The sequence below is a fragment of the Juglans microcarpa x Juglans regia genome, chromosome 8D (assembly GCF_004785595.1).
Source record: "Juglans microcarpa x Juglans regia isolate MS1-56 chromosome 8D, Jm3101_v1.0, whole genome shotgun sequence".
NCBI classification, from domain to species: Eukaryota; Viridiplantae; Streptophyta; class Magnoliopsida; order Fagales; family Juglandaceae; genus Juglans; species Juglans microcarpa x Juglans regia.
The window spans coordinates 5,302,144-5,326,008 of NC_054608.1; the positions used below are offsets into that span (position 1 = coordinate 5,302,144).

The 23,865-nt window shown below is 36.9% G+C and overlaps 1 pseudogene; it reads left to right on the forward strand.

Moving 5' to 3' along the window:
• Positions 1–13,676: 13,676 nt before the first annotated feature.
• LOC121243467 lies at positions 13,677–23,710 on the forward strand (annotated as a pseudogene).
• Positions 23,711–23,865: the final 155 nt, after the last annotated feature.

Consider the following 23,865-nt stretch of genomic DNA (forward strand, 5'->3'; position numbering starts at 1 on the left):
TCAGTAGAAAGATTTGGTATGCTTTGCTTTAGCGACACTGTCAATAATTCCCACCCATGGCTCATTTGGGTTTGTATCACCTTATCTCATTAACATTGTTTTTTGGGTTAGTGGGTTTGATAGTTTTATGACTTTTATGAAGAGGATTTTAGTTAAATACAAGTGAAGATTGGGATGACAATGGCAGAGAAGATATTAGCTACGGCTTCTAAGAATACCCAGTTGAGTCGGTGACAAAATTTGGATTTTATTGAAGTTCTAAAAGCATATGATGTTTGTGGCCACGATTCAACTACAACCTCTGTAATTTGTGATTTTTCTACATTTTCCTTCGTTTGAGTGCTTCATTATGAATTAGAAAAGATCGAAAGTTATGACAGAGGCTTTTATAACGAGTAAGGCTTTTGAGTGTTTTTGTGGAGCTTGACGATCAAGAGTGGTAGAGTACATAGCTTCTATCATTCCATGTTTTACAGTTAAATGTTTTAATTCCACTTTGATCTATTCTAGCATTAGGTTTATCTGCCTTGTCCCTTATTTAGCTATAAATCCTTGGATTTTGGCTCTACAAATGTTAGCAATCTTTTTTGCTTTCTCTAGTTTGGCTATATAGAAAGTACTGGAAAATATGAACTTTGCTTTTTCTTTCCTTTGATATTGGGATTTTTTGTGAAGTTTTTGTTTTCTAACCAATAATAGGAACATAGGAGAAAGGGTGATGGATTAGCACGTTTAGTGCACTTGGCGGGGGGGGGGGGGGGGGGGGGGGAGTTACTTCCTATCACTTAAACTCACATTTTAACAATATAATTATAGACTCCAATTCTTAATATCATATAGAAATTTCAATTCAAACTAATTTCTCAATATAACAAAATTTTCAAAAGTCAAGTCATCATAACACAAAAAATCTAAGAAAATCGTCAATACTTATAAAAACTTTTTATGCTTAATCCACTATACTTAAATCATTTCACCCAATGTCTCATAATCTTGATCTTCAGTTGAACTATCAAATATATGAAAATATTGTAGAGATCATGGATGAGTTATCAGCAACTCAGTAAGTAGAGAGCATATGCTAGCATGTAAACATGAACATTTATAAAGTTTGGTATGCAAAACAAAACATTTATTTTCAGAATGCAAAAACAATATATTTACTTTCAAAATGCATAAACAAAACTTTTTACAAAACATCAGAGTGAAACTTTGAGAAAAATTTTCTTATTCAAAAATCGTTCGACATGTGATAAATTGAGACATCATCTTCATATCATATCGGAGCATTGCATCGAAACAAATACTATGTTTAACTCCTGTGGTAGGGTTATAAACTACCATTATACCCATGGTTGGGCCGTATATCATGTTTCACCCCCATGGTGAGGTTATAAACCACCATTATACTCGTGGCTGGGCCGTATACCATGTTTCACCCCCCGTGATAGGGTTATAAACCACCATTATATCCGTGACGGGACCTTAACGAGAAACAGAACAGAACATCATCGGAACCATATCATATTAAGATATAGAATTAGAAATTCATGCCAATGTTTTTCAGATGCTACATCATATCAAAACTGAATACTAAACAGCTTCAGATCATTTCATATGCTTGAAATAAACAGAATCAAAACATCTTCATTTATTCACAGCAAAAACTTTAGATTTTCATATTCACTCTTTTTGTATAGTTCAGAAACAGAATGCACAAAATTGTTCATGTCTACACCAGTCATCACAGTAAAATACTGTCTTATATAAAATTTATGCATATGCAGAATAAACATTTGAGGTCGTTTTCAGATTTCTTTTCAAAAACAAATATGCATATTTTTAAAGTTAACTTCATTTCATTTCTTTTGTGCAAAACTAGTATATAAATCTCGCTTCCCTAGACTTCTTAAGTACTATTCTGAATCTTTCCACATCATACTGAATGAATGTCAATTGTCACCTATACAAAACACTAACCATTACTAAACTTCTAAAAGGACTTGTTAAAACTCTTTGTTTACTTAAATTCGTACTACGAAAATAGTTTTTTTTAAAATATAATTATTAGCTATCAGAAATCTAACAAAATACTATCGTCGTTTAAAGTACATTCTTAACTTATTATAATATAGTTTTATCAAATACGACAAAACAAACTTAAATTCATTTCAAAAATTAAATTAATTATATTTAGAACTCATCTTTCTATAAATTATTATTAAAACAATAATTTAATACTGAGAACAAATAATATAGTGGGACATCATAAATTTCTTAAGCAATAGTAATTCATAAAATATACTTAATAATACTTATATTAAAAATCATGTAAACTGCTAATCATATCTAAATTAAACCATCAACGATTTATTTCTATATAATAGGTTTAAAGTATTTTAAAATAAAAGATTGAACACTTACTATATACTACCAAACTAATTATAAAATTAGTACTAGATAGTTTTATTAAAGTCTTTAAATATTTTCTATGAAATCAAGATTATGGCTAATATTTTTTATCCAAATAAGCTCATGCCTAATTTAACAATACTAAACACAACCCAAATTAAAATAATACGTTAGTCCCTTAATACAATAACATAAAGTTCATTAAAAATTGTTAACATAGTTTTTGTAAAACACAACAAATCTATTTTAAACATCAAGATCATAAGAAGTCAGCTGATTTAAAAGAATGTTCCAACTCTAAAATATAAAAGCCAACCTACACTTACAATTTACAATATATTAAAATATTTATGTCAAATTCAAATAATGTAAAAAAAAGGGAAAACTCATTTAGTAAGATATACTCAAATATATTTTAAAGCATTTATAATAAAATAAAATCTTATTATTAATCCACTACTGAAAATAGTTATAACAATTATTACTATAAAACTAAAATTTTAGATCTTTAAATACTATCTACATAAAATTATAATTTCATGCTAAACATGACTTACGAGAAACATCTCAAATAAATCAAACTCAATATCAAAATAAACATCAAAATGCAAGAAAGCATACTGATTTGTAAACTAGATGCAGTAATATAAATATACTTCAAATAATTTCTTTACTATGCTTTACAAATGCTATACGAAAAAATGGCTTATTAATACTATTCAATAAATCTGTAATAAATCTGTACGCAGGAACCAAACACCAGAAACAGACAATACTTCCTTATGAAAAAGCAGAAGGAAAACTGGAGGGAGACAAAACCGTGCGAGTAAGTCTGGGCTCACCGAGAGAAATGGCCAGAGACGACGGAAGCGGTGGCTGGCTAGGTCGATGGTGTATGGTGAGGCTGAAGCACACAGAGAGAGAAAGAGAGAGAGATGAGAGAGAGTAAACACGAAGGGAGAAAGAGAGTAAACCGTGAGAGGGAGAGAGACCGCACGAGATACTCACCGAGAGAGCAGCAATGCAGCGGCGACAAGGTGGTTGGGCAGCGGCAGATCATGGAGTGGTTGGGGCATCGGCCTCCCTGGGCTTCCCTTGCCATGGCTGGTGGCACCGAATGAGATGAAGTGCCCTGTTTTGAGATGTAAAAACAGAGGCCCTTTGGTGAGGTTGAGTGTGGTGTTTTCTGACGTGGGTTCTAGGCTGACTATGGGCTAGATCTTCGTAAATAAAATGGGCTTGTAGCTGAAACCCAAATTTATCCATTAAAACCCAAGTGAGCTTGTCATCCGTATATAAAAAAAATTTAAACATGGGTTTCGTGTTGGGCACAATACTAATGCCTTTTCCAATAAGTTTGATTATCTTGAAGGACTGAGGCATGTTCCAATATAGCCTTATCTTCATAAAAAGGGAAAATGCATAAAATTTCATTTTATGATATATGTGATTATCGTAATCAGTTAATGCTTATTATTAACCAAATGGTAGTTGTACTTTTATAGCAAGGACAAGGCTGCAGTAGAGGAAGATGTATAGATTTTTTTCTCCCTCTGCTTTTTATATGTATTTAGGATACCTTATAATGAAAACTTCAAAGAATTTAGTATGGTGAACTTGAGTTTATTGGATTTCTAGCTTTCCATAAACTTAGTTGCAAGCTCATCAAAAGTATAAGATGCTCATTATGATTATCTTCAGAGAATTTAGTATAGGAAGTTGGCATAAATAAATAGTTAGAGTTGGTGTTTAGTATATGATGGGCTATGGTTTATACTTAGCATGGATTGTAGTTAGAGTACTTGGTGTTTTTCATAAAAAAATTGTAATATGCGGTTCAATGTGGACAAGAGTTAATTGCAGATTCATATATCCAGTTTTTTGATTTTGTGCAGTTCAGGAATGTTCAATGTGCATGGCTACCAAACAAGGGGTTTTAGGAAGAAAGAAGCCAAATTGATACTTGTTGATAAGAATAACATGTAGGGAGAGGTTATATTGGGATGAAATTAGGGAGTATTTACAAGTGATGATGTTATTTGTCAATACACTAAATTGTTTGAGTTATCCATGATGGATTTTTTTTTTTAATCTAAGTTAGTTGCAGGTGGTCAATAGAAAGTATAATGCATGTTTTTCAGATTTGTTTTTGGCAAAAGCATGTGTATAAATATTATGAGATTGAATTGATATGTGTGATGAGAATATTAGTGTATTACATTTATTTTTAATCACCTGTATGCACGTGCACTTTAGTTAGTGTGTTACTCACTTTTACTATATATTGTTTCTTCACTGTTTGATGAAATAAAACAAGGTATTCCATGTAACGCCCCGTCTCCGAAGTTCCGGAGAGTTAACGCATGTCGCTAAAAATCATTTTTCATCCACATAGTACATAATCAAATTTTTCTCTATCTCACAAACTACTAATTAATTCACATCAAATACTCTAGTATAATTAATCCAAGACAATACAAAATCTTAATAAAAACATCAACCTCCCAACAATTCATATCATCAAAACGCATCAAACTTACTGAATAACAAAATCCTCAATACTCATGTAACCCTCCTATGCTTAAACCACTATTCTTAACTCATCTTACCTATGCTCCATATTCTTGATCCTCAACTGGAAATATTCCAATCATCTGAAAATATTAGAGATAAGAGGGGGTGAGTTATCAAGAACTCAGTAAGCAGAGAACATATACTAGCGTGCAAGCATGAGCCCTTTTCAGAAAGTTCAGTATGCAAAAACAAAACATTATATTTTTATATGCAGATCTCAGAAACATGTTTCAGAAAATCAGAGCGACTTTTCAATCTTTTCATACTCCAAAAGAGTCAAATGTTCATATTTAATGATCCATTTCATATTCAAAAATACTTTGGCATAACACAATCTGAGCATCATCATCATATCAAAACAGACATCTTACAGAGCAGAGACCATGTTTCACCCCTGTGGTAGGATTGTGCTATCCCCGGTAGCAAAACTGGGCAGAGACAGAGGTGAAATCTTTTCCTTATTCTTCTCGGAGCCCCGAGTGTGCACACAGAAAAGATCACAATAAAACCACCTTGTTTCCAAAGTGGGTGCACTCAAAGACAGAGAAGTTGGTATCAACCCAAACAGAGCAGAGCATAACAGAGCAAAGCAGAGACAGAGTTAGATACAAAATCAGTACACTATGCCAAAGGTTTTCACATGCCATATCAAAATAAAACAGAGTACCGAAACATAATCAAATCGTTCTCACATACCGAAAACAAAAGTCAGAGCATCTTTTTAAATCAATGCACAATTTTTCAGATTCTGAATATCGCTCTTTTTCAGATTTCAGAGACAACATGGCAAAATTTAGCTCATGTCTACACAATGCATGTCCAAATTTTTTTTTTTTTTTTTCATACAGAATTCATGAGTAGTGCAAATAAGCGGCTGAGGTTGGTTTTTCCAAAGTTCTCATTTCATCACAACAATATGCAAAGTTTTCAGAAAGTCAACATCAGTCTCAATAATTCTTGTAAGGTCTAGCATAGGAACCCCGCTTACCTGGAATTCTTAGTTTTTCCAGAATTTTCCTAAAAAATGTCGAGTCGACTATAAATCGTCACCTATAAAATAATCACGTAATTTCTGTAAGTTTCCAATCAATCACATATTTCGATATTTAAGCCTAAACTTCTAAAATAACCTATTTTAATTCCACAAAACTTAAAACCTTCATAATTTCAAAATATATCACCACTTTCTAAAATCATCAATATCCACCGTAACCAACGTCAAACTCAAAATACCAATATTTAAACCCGAAACAGCCAAAAAAATCTCACATCATAAGCCAATCACAAAAACAACTCCATAATCCAATCCAACCGACCCTTTACTCCTCGGACTCAGTCCTGCACAACCAACCAATTCACAGTAAATATGAGTTAGTGTAAAATACATTTAAATCTCAAAAGTTCTTTGAGAAAATACTTACAATGCTATAATATAATTTTTGAAAGATCACGGAGGTGCTAGAAGTGGCGACACAGCAACAGAACAGTGCAAAATGCACTGTGGCCGTGGGTCTCAAAAATCCACTTTTGAACGGGGGCAAACCAAGACCCGAAATTGATAGGGTAGGGCTTAGGGATGTCGGTGAAGCTAGTGGTGGTGGTGGTTGGCCATGGGTGGCGGCATAGAGGGTGGTTGAAGTGCAAAAATACCCAAAATGGAAATAGAGTTGGATGTGCTTTACCGGTGGTAAATCGGAGCTCGGGTTGGGTGCATTGGGTTGCTAGGAGGTTGAGGATGAAGTGGTGAAAAAATGGTGGCCGGAGGTGGCGCGGCGGCGGCGCAACGGCGCAAGGAATGCCGCAGCTTTGAGGAGCTCGTGGTGGCTAACGGCGGCATGAGGGAGGCTGCAACTGAAGGGAAGTGGTCGCCGAGGGGAGGGGAAGACGATGGGTTAGGCGGTTCAGGCCACGGCGATGCGATGGCGGCGTTGGAGCGAAGAGAATGTCGCGGCTTTAAGCCGTGCGTGGAGGATAATGGCGACAAGTGAGGAGCTGAAAACCGGAGGGGGAGGTCGCCGGTGGGTGTGGAAGGTCGTGGGCTGGGCGGTGTCGCCGGACGGTGGCGCACGGCGGCGGGCTGGGTGGAGGAGAAGCAACACACTGGAGAGAGAGAGGGAGGCTGGCGTCGCGCGGGAAGCAGGGGAGAAGAAAAAAAAATGAGGAGAAAAGAAAAAGAGGAAAAAAGAAAAAGAGGAAAAGAAAAAGTGAGGGAAAGAAATGAGGTCCAATCCTCACATCTTGGGTCATAAAAATGATTCAATGGAAACGATTTCAAAAAAACAAGTAAAATAAAATAATTCAAACGTAGTGATTAAAATGAAAATAAATAATTAAATCCAACAAGAAGTTAATTTAATATAAAAAGAAATTTAAATGCATAACAATAATTAATATTAGGGAAACATGTCAAATTCAATTTTCACAAATTAAAAATTATAAAAATAAACCTACTAAAATCTGAAAATTTAAAACAAGAGAATCAATTTTTAAATTAATAACAAATAATCATTCAATTAAAAATACACTAAAATACGGGGTGTTGCATTCCAGATTCTTCCATTTGTGCCCCAGCTCTCTATTTTCCATTATGGTATTAGATATAAACAAACCTTAAAATTTCTCAACGCCGTTTCGTTTCACATTGAAGATGGCTTCTGACTCTCTACCTCCACATTCTTCCATTGATTATTCTCATCACTTTGAGGATTACTCTAATCCTTTCTACCTTCAACACGGTGACCATCCTGGCTCTATTCTAGTTTCTCAACTGCTCAACAGCGATAACTACCTTGCTTGGAACAAGTCTATGTCCATGGCCCTTATTTCCAAGAATAAGCTTTACTTTGTGAATGGTGCTCTGCCACCACCTCCTCCTCCTACCTCTGATCCGATGCATAATGCGTGGATCCGGTGTAATACAAGGGTTTTATCATGGCTTCTCAACGCTATGTTGAAGGAGAAAGCGACCTCTGTCATCTATATCGATTCTACTGAGGAGATGTGGAACAATCTAAAGGAAATGTTTGCTCAAAGCAGTCGTCCTCTCATTTTTCAGATATGAAAGAACATTGCTTCTTTAACTCAAGAAGCTTCATCTATAAGTTCTTATTTTATCCGTTTAAAAAGTTGCTGGGAAGAGATGGTTCATTTTCGCCCTCTGCCCCCATGTTCTTGTGGAGCTATAAAGAAAATCGTTGATTTTCAACAAGAAGATTGTGTTCTACAGTTCTTGATGGGCCTCAATGAGTCTTATGCTCATCTGCGCAGTAAGATTTTACTTTCTGATCCATTTGCCCCAATTAATATAGTTTTCTCTTTTGTTCTTTAAGAAGAGAAATAGAGAGAAATTGTATCTGACTCTGACTTCTACTGAATCTGTCATTATGTTTTCGAATCGTGATTCTACTCGAGATTTTAATCATGGATCAACTGGACCTAATGGATCTAATGGATTCAAACATGGCAAGTCTTTTGTTTCTTATAAGCACCGACCATACTGTACACACTGTGGTTGATTAGGACATACTATTGATAAGTGTTACAAGATTCATAGGTATCCTCCTGGATACAAACTAAAATCACGAAACTCTAATGTCAATCAAGTATCTGCTAGCCAATCTAATGTTTCTGATTTAGTTTTAACCCAATCATTTCCGTTTTCTCAAGAGCAATGTAAACAACCCATTACATTTCTTCAAACTCAGTCTAACATTCCCACTGTAAATCAAGCAAGTACAGTTTCTACACCCTCTAATTCTTCTGTACCCTCCACACTCGATCCCTCTTTTTTAGGTACTTCTATTGTTCTTGCTAATAATACTCGTAATACTATTCCATCTCAATCTTGAATTCGTGATTCAGATGCAACCGATTACATGATTGGCCACTTGTCCCTTTTTTCTTCCATAAATTCCCTGTCAATATTTCTGTCAAATTACCTAATGGGTCATACACTCAAGTCACATAAGGGCACGGTTAGACTTTCTGATTCCTGGTCTAACTGATGTTTTGTATGTTCCAGCATTTACTTTCAATCTTATTTCAGTAAGCAAATCAGTTTCACAGTTATCATGTTTTCTTTTATTCTGACGTGATTTCTATTATGTTCAAGACCTCTCCAATTGGAGGACGATTGGAGTAGCTAAGTAATCACAAGGACCATATCATTTAATGCAAGTACCAGGCATTACTTCTGTTTCATGTAATTATGTTGATATTGATATTTCACCTTACTGTAATTCTGTTAGAAATAATTCTTACATATGACATTGTCGACTTGGACAAATTTCTAAATCTCGATTACATGAAATTGCTTCTAATCTTTCCAACTTTACATCTCAACATATTAATCATTGTGATATATGTCCTCTTTGCAAACAAAAACGATTGCCTTTTCCTTTGAGCACATCTCATTCAATATCAATGTTTGAAATTGTTCATTGTGATGTATGGGGACCTTTCTCTATACCCTTTTATAATGGCTTCAAATATTTTTTAACTATCGTAGATGATTTTAGTAGGTGTACTTGGATATACTTACTTAAATCAAAATCTGAAACTCGATCTTACATACAAGCTTTTTTTTCTCCTTTGTTGAGAATCAGTTTAATTCAAAAATAAAAACTGTCCATTCTGATAATGCTTTGGAGTTTGATATGAAATCTTTTGTTGCTGATAAAGGAGTTATACATCAACTTAGTTGTGTATATACTCCTCAACAGAATGCTACTGTTGAAAGAAAACATCAACATATATTAAATGTTGCTCGAGCTCTTAGATTTCAATCTCATATTCCTTTAAATTTTTGGAGTGATTGTATTTTAACTGCTGTTTATCTCATAAACAGAATACCAACTCCTATTCTTTCAAATAAATCACCATATGAGGTGTTATTTTCTATTAACCTCAATATAATCATCTTAAAGACTTTGGTTGCCTTTGTTATGCATCCATTCTTGGTGGTTCTTCAACCAAATTTTATTCTCCAGCTCAAGCTTGTATATTTATTGGATATCCAACTGGCATAAAAGGGTATAAATTGTACAATATCCATACTCAAGATTTTGATTTCAAGAGATGTTGTCTTTCATGAGACTATTTTTCCTTTCAAATTAGATTCTATAATTTCATTACATTCTGTTTTTATTTCTGATCCTGTTATACCAGCCCCTTTTTTAGACAATGTTCTAAATCCTTATCAATCTTAGACACTCCCACTTCATCTAATCTTCCATCCACATCATCTCATATTTCCACCAATCCAGAAAATGAGTTTGTTTCAATTCCTACCTGAAAATCAACAAGAAATAGAAGACCACCTGATTACGTACAACATTACCATTGTTCCTTGATCTCTAACAATGAAGTTGCTCATTCTCCTTTGGTTGATGGTTCTTCAGCAGCAGGTATTGTCTATCCTATTTCTTCATTCTCATCATATTCCAAAATTTTCAATTCTTACAAACATTTTTGTTCTTCTGATGATTTTCTATATGAACCTAAATTTTTTCATCAAGCCATAAAACATCCTCATTGGAAGGATGTAATGACAGCTGAAATTAATGCTCTTGAAGCTAAAATTACTTGGGTTTTAACTGATTTACCTCCTGCAAGCAGTCAACTGGTTGTAAATGGGTATATAAGTGCAAGTTGAAATCTGATGGCACTTAGAGAGATATAAGGCTTGTTTAGTTACCAATGGTTATACTCAACGTAAGGGCATTGATTATTTTGATACTTTTTTCTCCTGTTGCAAAGCTTATTACCGTTCGTTGTTTTCTTGCCTTGGTTGCCATTCACAACTAGGAATTACATCAACTAGATGTGAACAATGATTTCCTTCATGGAGAATTAGATGAAGAAGTTTATATGAAATTACCACCTGGTTTTTCTAAACCTGGAGACTCTCAGGTATGCAAGTTACCTTAAGTCCCTATATGGTTTAAAACAAGCTTCTCGTCAATGGTTCTCTAAGTTCTCTTCCACTTTGATTACTTATGGTTTTAATTAGTCTAAATCTGGTTATTCCTTGTTTACAAAGAATTCTGGTGGTTCTTTTATGGCACTGTTGGTGTATGTTGATGATATTGTCATTGCCTCTAACAATTCCACATCTGTTGCTGACCTTAAAGCTTTTTTGCATTTACATTTTAAGCTGAAAGACCTTGGCAATTTGAGGTATTTTTTGGGTCTTGAGGTGGCAAGATCTACTAAAGGTATTTCTCTTTCTCAGAGAAAATATGCACTAGAGATTGTTACTGATTCTGGTCTTTTTGCTGCTAAACCAGCTACTTCTCCTATGGATCAAAATTTACGGTTGTCCAAAATTGATTCTTCTAGCCCTTTACTTGATGATTCAGCATCTTATAGAAGGTTGATTGGTAGACTTCTTTATTTGACACTCACTAGGCCTGGTATTTCTAATTCTATGAATACTTTGAGTCAGTTTTTGGACCACCCTCGCTAATCTCACCATGATGCTGCTCTTAGAGTTGTAAGATATATTAAGGCTACTGTTGGTTAAGGGCTGTTTTTTCCAAGTTCATCCTCTCTGCAGCTGAAAGGCTTTTGTGATTCAGATTGACCCACATGTCTTGATTCCAGACGATTCGTCACTGGTTTATGCATTTTCCTTAGTGATTCACTAATTTCATGGAAGTCCAAGAAACAAGTTACTGTTTCTCAATCCTCTGCTAAAGTTGAGTATCGCTCAATGGCTTCTGCTTGTTGTGAAATAAAATGGCTCAATGCTTTACTTGCTGATTTTAAAATTATTTTTTCCTCTCCATCTGTCTTGTATTGTGATAGTCAAGCAGCATTACATATTGCTGCTAATCCTCTTTTTTCATGAAAGAACTAAACATATTGAGATAGATTGTTATTTTGTAGGGACTTGATTCAAGATGGCACTGTAATTACTTTACATGTTTCTTTTCAACATCAATTAGGTGATTTTATTACTAGGCCTTTAGGAACAAATAGATTTCATAGTCTTCTATCCAAGCTGGGTGTTATCAATTTACACACTCCAGCTTGATGGAGCCTATTAGTGTATTAAATTTATTTTTAATCACTTGTATGCACGTGCACTTTAGTTAGTGTGTTACTCATTTTTACTATATTGTTTCTTTGCTGTGGTATTCCAGATTCTTCCATTTGTGCCCAAGCTCTCTATTTCTCATCAGAGAATACTTGTTTTCAAGAGTTCCTCATATCCAATTATTCATCTATAGTTGAAATCTAATAGCATCTATCGACCATTAAGAGTTATGGCTTTTATTTAACTGTTATAGTAACAATATTAGATAGGAAACCTTGGTTACTAGAATTGATGACTCTGCCATTTATTGTTACAGAGAATTGATGACATTGGCCTGAATGTGTTGGACCAGATTGCCTGTACAACTCAATTACCCCCATCTCTGCTTTTGCCTGTGCAACAGCTTGAAGATTTGAAAAGCTGCCTACAACAAGGATATATACTACTCCATGTATTAGTTCAGTACAAACTGGTTATGTTGCCCTTGAATTTAAGTTGAATACGCTCAGCTACATTATGCTACTGTAAGTTTAGATGTGTGTATATGTTGGAGAATGTACCTTGTGCAGTTTATAATATATAAGGATGTGCAGTTTGGGTTGGGGAATGTGGGCTACGAGACAAGAGTACCATAGAGACATTGACATAGTTCTTCTTTTTCAGAAATTCAATTCATACGATAGGATCATTAAATTTCCAGTAGCAGCTTCTGAAATTTCCAGTTGCAACTTAAATTTTCAGTTGGCAGTTTCAGAAATTCAATTCATACCATGAATAAATAGTAGTTTAAAAAGCCAGGCCAATTACGGCTTCTGAAGAACAAATGGTTATTGGTGGAAAAAATAAGTTCAGAAGAACTTACCCAATTTCGAGGGCTGCAAAACTGCAGGAAATTTAAGGAGATTCTCAAGTATTTCAAGTTGTAACTGCCGAATTCTTAAACTGCGGGAAATAATAAATTAGGCAATTTTGCAGAAAGAGAAACCCTTTTGCCGACGGAACAAAAAACTGCAGAAAAATGGGAAAAAATTCAGTTTGTAGAAAAACATTTTTGCCGACAGAACCAAAACTGCAGAAAAATCATAAAAACCCCATACGGCGGCACTAATTAACGCAGGAAACGGACGATCTTTTTCCACCGTTTTTGCAAGTTCAGCAGATGCTTTTGCGAGGAATTTATGTTCACATAAGCTGCTGGAAATTTGGTCCCAACAGGGGGTTTATTCTCTGCGCACCTGTTTGAGGCGAAATCAGAGGCATCTGAGACGATTTTTTTGCCACGTTTTCACCTACGATGAAATTCAGTGGAAAAATGCTTTGTGCTGCAGTTTTTGATATCTTTGCCATGAATTGGGCTCGTGGTGAAAATGCATATGGTTCAGTCTTCCATATCATTTGTAACACTTTAATTGCTCAAATTATATTGTCTATATTTTAAAAAATTAATTAATAATATAATTAAAATCTCATTAAAATTTTATAAAGATTAAAAATTCTCAAATAATATGAAATTTCATACCTCACCTATACTTAAAGTTAACCTATAGGATATTGGAATATATTCCAACAAAAATTGTGAGACTTTTTCTAATTTATCTTCAAACGACCATTTGTACTCAAGTCTTGTCGATTGTCGACATCTTATATTTAGTAGACCATTGCCTCTCTTCCAAAGCAAACACTCTACCGAATAATATTTCGAAAACTAGCAAATTAAGTGGGCAAAAACTACTCACCTTCGATGAGGGACAGTTTAAACCAGGAAGATGATCATGACAATCTGAACCATTCGCTCATACGGCCAGAATCGTCGATACAAGATGAAGCAGATCAAGATCATCTAGAAGCTAATAAAGACCTTTCCTCAAGGTTCTGGATTGAATCAAAGAAGCTATGGCATATTGTTGGCCCCGCCATCTTCAGCCGCATCGTAACCTTCTCCATGAACCTCATCACTCTAGCCTTCGGCGGCCATCTCGGCGACGCTGAGTTCGCTGCCATTTCCATATCCCTCACTCTCATCTGCGGCTTCAATCTTGGCTTCATGGTATTGATTCAACTCTATGTTCTATGACTTGCTAGCTAGTCTCTCTGCATGTCTGGAATGAATTTATTCTGAGAGTTTGAAATTCAGTTAGGGATGGCGAGCGCCTTGGAGACACTGTGTGGGCAGGCCTTTGGGGCGAAGAGGTACCACATGTTGGGCATATACTTGCAGAGGTCATGGATTGTGCTCTTCCTCTGTGGTATTTTGCTCCTACCCATTAACATTTTTGCTGGCCCGATTATGAAACTCATAGGACTCTCCGACGAAGTGGCGGAGATGGCGGAGGTGGTGGCCTTGTGCCTAATACCGCTGCAGATCGGATTTACGTTCCTGTTCCCAGTGCAACGGTTCTTGCAGTCGCAACTTAAGACCTTTGTGATTGCGTGGGTTTCTTTTGCGGCTTTGCTGGTTAATTTGCTTGCTACTTGGCTCTTCCTTTATGTGTTGGATTTTGGGCTTGTTGGTATTATTGTTGCTTTGGATATCTCTTGGTGGGTTTTGGTTTTGGGGTTGTGTGGCTATGCCATGTGTGGTGGATCTCCTGAAACTTGGACTGGATTTTCTGCCCAAGCCTTTACTGGACTTTGGGAATTCATCAAGCTCTCTGCTGCTTCAGGAGTCATGCTCTGGTAGTTTTCTCTTAAGCTTAATTTCTCGATTGCTATTCTTACTGTTAAATTCCATGTGCTTGGGAAAAACAAGACCATAGTAAGATGAAGATGAGATTTTTGTCCTTAAAAGACTTTGAAAATACATGTTTTCCTTCTTCCTGATCAATATCGGATTGCGTTCATCTTTCTTTTTCTGGTAATGAAATTAAACAGCTTGGAGAGTTGGTACTATTCAATACTGATGTTGATGACTGGCTCCATGAAGAATTCCACAATTGCCTTGGATGCGTTGTCAGTCTGGTATGGAAACCTACCCCCTGTTTCGTGTCGGTTGGTTAGAGATTCGGTTACCCTTCTCTTTGAATAAGATGATCATGATTTTATATATTGAAATAATATTTTACTAAGATTTGTACTGCTTAGTTCTTATAATAAATCTGGATCTTCTGCAGCTTGAACATCAATGGGTTGGAGCTCATGATCCATATCGCTTTCTTTGCTGGTGCGGGGTACCTTTCCTGACTCCTTTCTCACTTTTGGTTCTTCCTTAATTTTAGAGCTAGACTGCGCATATATATATATATATATATATGTTCAGACAATTACACCTAGCTAACTCGCTGGCATGGTCTATAAATACCCGATATTACGTCAAGACTTGATATTAGTTAATTACTTACTATATATAATATAGACACCCTTTTGAACAGAAAAAACATTAAAAACAAGAGGAAAGGACAGAAAGATGAGTGAAAAAAGCTGACACCCGAAATTTTCTGAAATATTTTGTTGAAATTGCCAAAAGTACTTCACACGCGGAACTCGCATGCGGAAGTACTCGTGATTCGCCAAAGTTAATGTGGACTTCGTCAACTTATGGTATTCTAACTAGATGTCAAGTCGGACAACGTAAGCATCCATGGTAATTGTTTTGTAAGAACAACCTTTGATCGCGATACATGCATGGATGATCATTGTTAAAGTGCAAAAACTCGCAGCGTGGAACGGAAGAAATATTCATGCTTGGGACGCGTAGAAATGGGGTTGAAATGGGCTACACTTGGATCAGTATTGTTTGGAGTTCCTGGCAGTGGTTCAGTGCGGTTGTACAGTGCCGATACGTAGATCCATAGCAATAAACAATAATTAAATGTAGAGAAAATATAAAGAGATGAATACACAGATTTACGTGATTCGACACTAGGCCTACGTCCATAAGAGTTTGGGGAGGGGAGATTCTACTATAATAAGTTTGTTTACAATCTCTCATAACCTTTCATTTATCACTGTACAATTGGAGCTGCAGATTTACTTGCTAGAGAAGATGTTCTCTCTGAAACTTTTTGGTTGAAAAACAAGTCCCAAAAGTTAGAAGAAGTTGAAGAGTCCCTGAAACCGTAGGTATCCTACCCATTTTATTTGCCTCTCTCCATGCGTGCTCCTAGGTAGTGGTGAGAGATTTCTGCTTTGCGTGTCTGATCGTCTCTTCATTTCTCACTTTCTCCTTACACCTCCATGCTTCTTGACACCTTCATGCCCCCTAGTCCCTTCTTGGCCCCTCTTGTCCCCTTTCCCCCTCTATTCCTTTGTCTTCCAGTGATGACCCCTTGATGAGCTGGGTCTTGAAAACCCTTTTGCAGCCTAGGGTATTTTACCCCTTTACAGTTGCCCACAATTCTTAAGGGCAACTTGTGACCTTGAGAATCCTTTAAAGGTAAAATATGTAATCGAACTGATCCGCCTCCGTCTGTAGAGAAATAAATTCTGGGAGCTGGCCCTAGTCATTCGTTCTTCTTGCGTTATGCAGTAAAGATTTTCGAGTGTGGGATTACGCAGGAGATGGGCTCGACCGCGTAAGGTGCGTACACCTCTTAGCAAGATAAGCAGGAGGTAGGCTCGACCGCATAAGATGCATACCAAAGTTGGTCGAGCAGTCAAACGACTTGCCCGCCTATGCGAACGCTTGGGAGGCCGGGAGATCTTTGACCTTTCTCGCCTGTTGACTTTTATAAAGAATGGTAGAAGGTCGAGCAGCTAGTAAGACTGGACTCGCCCTAGGTCTTGTCAAAAGGCATACATTCTTTCGACGTCTTTATTTGCGATGACGCTCGTGAATTTTCTTTCTCCTGTGTGAATTGCGGTTAGTGTTAGAGTATGTTTGTTGTAACCTGTGCGAGTAGTCAGGGATCCCATCGACCCTCTAGGTCCACTTCAGACGGTTGTTGAGCTCGGAGGAACATTAACTCACAAAGGCTTTTCCCCGAAGTTAACCTGCTAGCAACAGTTATGACACAAGTGTGAACACCCGATATCTGTTGGTGGAGCCGCTGTCTCAAAAGTAACTTCGAACAGTCGAAAGAGTAGACCCGCACTTCACTATGAGGTAGGCCAAGCCGCCTTAAGGCTGGATCCGTTTGTTGACCCCCACGGAAAGGTAAGCAAAAGATGTCTGACTGCGCTATGTTGTCTCGAAAGACTGAACCCGCACTTCACCGTGAGGCAAGCTGGGCCACCTTAAGGCTGGACCCACCTATTGAGCCCCAAGGGAAGGTAAGTAGAAGATGCTGCAGAATTCAATCCTGTTAGCAAAAAATTTTCCAATCACAAGTGCAAAATTCGCAAACCTGAGTTGTCTTGTCGGGGTGTGGTAAAGGTCTGAGGTGATATCCATTTGCCATTCTGGTGCTGGAGATGGCGCTCCATTGCTGGAGATTTCGTTAGTGCAGATTTTGTTAATGGAGATTCTGTTAATAGAAATTCTGCTAGTGGAGATTCTGTTGCTAGAGATTTCGTTGATGGAGATTATGTTGATGAAGATTCTGTTGCTGGAGGTTCTGTTGATGGAGATTATGTCTTTGGGTGGCCAAGGGCCGACCTGCACTCCTCCGCGAGAGAAATAAGGCACCTTTTAGGCCTACATTTTCCTTTTTGCCTCATGAGGATGTAAGTTACTGATGGCGATTTCGTTGATATAGATTTTGTTGATGGAGATTCTGTCTTCGGGTGGCCAAGGGCCAACCTGCACTCCTTCACGAGAGGAATAAGGCAACATTTTAGGGCTACCTTTTTCTTTTTGCCTCGTGGGGAGATAAGTTACTGATGTAGATTTCATTGATATAGATTTCGTTGATGGAGAGATTCTGTCTTCTGGTGGCCAAGAGCTGACCTCCACTCCTCCACGAGAGGGATAAGGTAACATTTTAGGCCTACCTTTTTCCTTTTGCCTCGCAAGGAGGTAAGTTGCTAATGACGATTCCGTTGATGTAGATTTCGTTGACAGAGGTTCTGTCTTTGGGTGGCCAAGGCCTGACCCGCACTCCTCCGCGAGAGGGATAAGACAATCTTTTAGGCCTATCTTTCCATTTTTGCCTCGCAGGGAGGAATGTTGCTACAGGGATCAATCATGTTAACGAAAAAAAAAATCCATGTAAGTTTTGAAGGAGACAAACCAAAATATTTTGCCATCACGACTGATTTTTTTTTTTTTTTTGCTATCATCTGTCTACAGCTTGATCGAAGTTGGCCACTGCTGTTTTCTCATTTCTTCCCTTCCTCGCTCCTAATTTTTATTTCCACTTCTATTTTTTTTTCATTTTTCTCTCTCTGTATTTTCTTTCTTTTCTGGGTAGGTTTCCTTCTGTTTCCTTCTCTTCTGTAGTTCCAAATAGAATTCACGTAGGCCTAGGGTGCTTAACTGTGGCCGATGAGCACATGGCCGTGGAGAGGAGGCCGCTGAGCTCTGCCTGCTGTGCATAACCATGAGAGAGGAAGCCGTGGAATGCTTTGGCTGCAACGCATATCCAACGAGTGGAGGCCATGGAGCCTTGCTCGCTGTGCATGACAGTGGGCGAGGAGGCCGTGGAGTGCTTGACTGTAGTGCATAGCCAACGAGTGGAGGCCATGGAGCTCTGCCCACTGTGCATGACCATGGAGTCCAATGCATGCTTCATGCACTGGTGTGCGGCTTCAAGCCACCGCCGCTAGCCACCTTGTGACACCTTTATGCCTCCTGACACCTCCATGCCTCCTAGTCTCTTCTTGTCCCATTTCCTTCTTTCCTCCTTTGTCTTTTGTTGATAGCCCCCTTGATAGGTTTGGCCTTGAAAACCCTTTTGGGGCCTGGTGTATTTTATCCCTTCACAATTACGCACAGACCGTAGAGGAAGAGAGATCCATTCCCATGATGCGCTGAGATGGGCTAGGTCTAGGTTGGTGTTGTTTTGAGCCCCCGACAGTGATCCGGTGGGCTGTACGGTGCTGGTGCGTAGATCCATGGCGACGAACAATATTTAAATGTAGAGAAAATATGAAGAGATCAACACACAGATTTACGTGGTTCGGCACTAGACCTACGTCCACGGGGGTTGGGGAGGGGAGATTCTACTATAATAAGCTTGTTTACAATATCTCATAGCCTCTTATTTCTCACTATACAATGGGAGATGCAAACCTACTTGCTGGAGAAGATGTTCTCTCTAGACCTTTCCGATTGAAGAAGAAGTCCCACAACTCGGAAGAAGTCGAAGAGTCCGTGAAACCATAGGCATCCTGCCTTTATCTGACCCTCTTCAAGCGTGCATTTTGGTAGTGGTGAGGGATGTCTTCTTTGCTTGTTTGACCATCTCTCCATTTCCCACTTTTTCTTGACACATCCATGCCTCCTGACACCTCCATGCCCCCTAGTCCCCACTTGTTCGCTCTTGTCCCCTTTCCCTCTCTCTCCCTTTATCTTTTGGTGATGGCCCCTTGATTGGTTGGGCCTTGAAAACCCTTTTTGGGGCTAGTGTATTTTACTCCTTCATAGTTATGAACAACTCGGAAGGGTAGAGAGATCCATTCCCAGGATGTGTGGAGATGGGCTAGGTCTGGGAAGGTGTTGTTTTGAGCCCCTAATAGTGGTCCAGTGTGGCTGTACGGTGTCAATGCGTAGATCCTTGGTGATAAACAATATTTAAATGTAGAAGAAATATAAAGAGATGAATACACAGATTTGCGTAGTTCAACACTAGGCCTACGTCCATGGAGGTTTGGGGAGGGGAGATTCCACTATAATAATCTTGTTTACAATCTCTCATAACCTCTCATTTCTCATTGTACAATGAGAGCTGCAAATCTACTTGCTGGAGAAGATATTCTCTCTGGATCTTTTCGATTAAAGAAAAAATCCCAAAAGTCAAAAAAAGTCGAAGAGTCCTTGAAACAGTAGGCATCTTGCCCCTTTTATTTGACCCGTTTCATACATGCCCCTCGGTAATTGTGAGGAATATTTGTTTTGAGTGTCTCACCGTCTCTCCATTTCCCACTTTCTCCTAACACCTCCATGCCCCTAGTCCCCTCTTGTCCACTCTTGTCCACTCTTGTCCCCTTTTCCTCTCTCTTTCTTTGTCTTATAGTGATAGCCCCTTGATGGGCTAGGTCTTGAAAACCCTTTTGGAGCATGATGTATTTTACCCTTTCACAATCATGATGATCAGCTCTTGAAGGATAACATTTTATGCAATATTGGGTATAGATCATATAAAACTTTATGAAAGATTATTGATCAGATGCAAATATCTCGACCCTTTAAGCAAACTATTGAGATTAACGATCATTGATACAACCCGGGTTTAGTATTTAACATTCAGTGCTAAATTAATTTTCTTTGGGTCAAAAAATTAATATTGATCAAATTGTTAATTTGGTACTAAAATATTAAGGGGTAGAAGAATTAAAGTGACTAAAATTTGTATCTATAGACTATCTTAATTTTCTTTGCATATTTTATGATGGGCACATTTGTAATTTAGTCGATTGCATGGTAATTAATACCAATCTAGAGTGAAGTCGTGGAATGCACAAACGTCACGCAATACTTTTGAAAAAATAAGTAAATACATGACTCACATGATAAAAAATTAATTTTTAATCATGGACCCTACTCTTTTTCAAAAAGATTGCGCTGCACTTAGGTATTCCACGACTGTATATAGCATTACTTTATAATATTTTTATGTTAATTGGTAAGAGTCATGATTACAATCATGAATATTTAAATGGGTCCTTATTATGAGATAAATTAGCAAAATTAACGAGAGGATTTGATAGCAGTTTCCATACAACTCAAGTTAGCCTTATGATCTTAGAGGGTCAGTTAGAAGATCACTTGGCCATTCAGAGCAAATCTCCTAGTTATCTTGTGATTAATATTATTTGGCTGCCAAATTAAGTTGTAAATATGATCAGACGTGTTTTTAGATAGATGGACCCTAGTATGAAAAACAAAAAACAAAAAAAAAGAATCGTTATTTTTATGAAATGAATATAGAAACCAACTTGGATCATGAGATGAAAACTAGTTGCAATGAAATGATCAGTTATAAGCTTTTATATATCTTCCTATTAATGTATGTATTGATGCAATTTTCATCGATGTCCAAGCGCACCGAATAAACTTGCAACAAGAACAAGAGGCTTGAGGAACCCAATGGGGATTCCTCACATGGTTATATCAGTGAGGAATCAACTTCTACTATGGCATGACCCTTTAACCTGAAACCCCTTTTCACATTATGAACCAGAAATTAATATGTATAAACTGATCTTACAAGTGCAACGAGAATAAATATATGAATGCTTTATGCTTTCCTTTCCTTCAACTAGATCATATTATGCAACATTTTGATCATAAGCACTCACTCTCTTGAAAGAATAGTGACTGTAAAAATTACTAATATCTATACTCAAATTAACATATAGCTTGGAAATATGGGGAATCAAAGAAACCCATTGTCCCAATATAAAGTGCAACTTTCCAATGGATGATCAATGTTAGTTGGATGATCATTTGGATAATATAGGTTGGTTCAGATTTGTATTTAAAATGAATAAAAAAATATTTAAATGACATAGACAAAAAATAAATAAGCCGATATATGATATATTGTAAAGATGAGTATCTAAAATAGAAAAAGTTTGGTAATGTATTTTCAAGAATAAGATTATAAAGAAACCATTAGGAGTGTTCTTCAAATGCTGATCCTCTAGATCAAGTGATCTCTAACATTTGATTATAAAATTCTAGAATAAGATTATAAGCAGGTTTCATAATGAGCGCCCATGTTGGATCAAGATTTGGTAATATAAGCATTTTTAAAATTTGTACAGCTAGAATTTTGAAAAATACTATTAGTTATTCTTGTAGCTAGCTACCATTCTTTGACGGATAAGTGAAAATAACAATTAGTTTTTTAATCATTATGATACTAATTAGAGCATGAAATGATGGTAATTAATAGGATGATGAATAGTATTATCCTTTCTATATTTTTTAATATTAAGATTCTTATAATTTTTGTACCTATAATTTTTTTTAAAAATATTATTCGTGATATCTTCATTTGTGGTGTTAGATGATTGAGAGATAAGTGATAATAACAAATAGTTTTACAATCATTTGATGTTACATTAGATGATGATCATGAAAGAATTTTAATTAAAATGAGAGAATAATAGTTGGATCGAATGATCTATTTTAGAAAGTTCAAGGATTCCGATCACGTGATGAAAGTTTTTCAAGAAATTTGGCTAGATTCATAGAAAAATTATTCAGTGACTAACTTCAAAGAGCGGATAACATTCTTTTGATCCATACGTTATACTGCCCAAAAAAATTAAAGAAAATAAAATCCTAATTCATTAAGGTAACCCGACATATTTCAAACACGACTAATAGGGCTGGGCACCACCTTTTTGTTATTATTTCTAGTAATATTAACTCTGCAAAATCTTTTTTTTTTTGGTCATGAAACTCACAGAGTAAGGGTGGCCAATGAATTGGGAGCCGGCAACGCCAAAGCTGCGAAATTTGCAACTATAGTGTCTGTGTCCTACTCAGCTGTGATTGGACTCTTCTTCTGCATACTAGTCCTAATAGTCCACGACAAAATTGCATACATATTCACGTCCAGCGCTGATGTTGTCCGAGAAGTTGATAAGATGTCATACTTGCTAGGGGTTACAATTCTACTCAACAGTGTTCAACCAGTTTTATCGGGTAAGTTAATTTCTGCTAATCTCAATCTCTCTACGTATATTTTAGTGCATTTGATGAAATATTGCCTATGTTTGTTCCACTAAAAGAGTTGTGATCAATCATCTTCTTCACTATATGTGTATGTATATATATATATATATATATATATATATATGACGACAGGGGTAGCTGTTGGGTCGGGAAAGCAAGCAACAGTAGCATATATAAATCTTGGTTGCTACTACATTATTGGACTTCCTGTTGGAATTCTAATGGGATGGGTGTTCGATTTGGGCGTCATGGTATGTGTGCTTAGTATCCATTCATGCCAGCTTACTATTTTATCTAAGAGTTTCCGAGCGATCTTCCCGGCCTTGTCGGAGGATCGCTACTTTGTTATGGAGGCCGCAAACATTTTTAATAGAGTAATACTATTATTCATTATTGGTTCCATCAGTAGTACTACTCTTCAAACATTAGCTCCCATTCAATCTAAGCATGCATATTGTTAGGTTTTTAATTCAGAATTTGACCAACTTTTGACGACCTCAAGGTTGAATTCTAAACATATATATCTCCATTATGCATGTATGATGTTTGAGTATTAATGATATATGTAGACACAAAGTAAAAGGTGACGTTGTATTTATATCATTCTCCGTAATATGGAAATACTCAATATGGAAGTTGGTGGCTGTGACAGGGCATTTGGGGTGGCATGGTCTTCGGTGGGACGGCCGTTCAGACTTTGGTATTGACCATCATGACAATACGAAGCAATTGGGTGACACAGGTATATAAATATGTCTAGACATATATTAATTCTCTAGATCATATAAATTGTATGATTCTTTTACATATTAATTCATTATCATATAAAACTCTTAAATATATATATATGCTCTGCTGGATTTGTAGGCTGAGGAGGCCAGCAAGCGTGTAAGTAAGTGGTCAAGTCCTATACCAGAAGATCAATCAGAAGCACTTGAACATTAATAGAATTCATGTTCATGGATCATAATTGCCACCGATATTACCCAATTTGAGGGTTTCCCCACCCCCCCCCCCCCCCCCCCCCCCTTGCGTTTTAAGCTTCAATAATATTATATATATATACACACACACACACACACACACACACACACACCCAGTTAATGCCATAAAATTA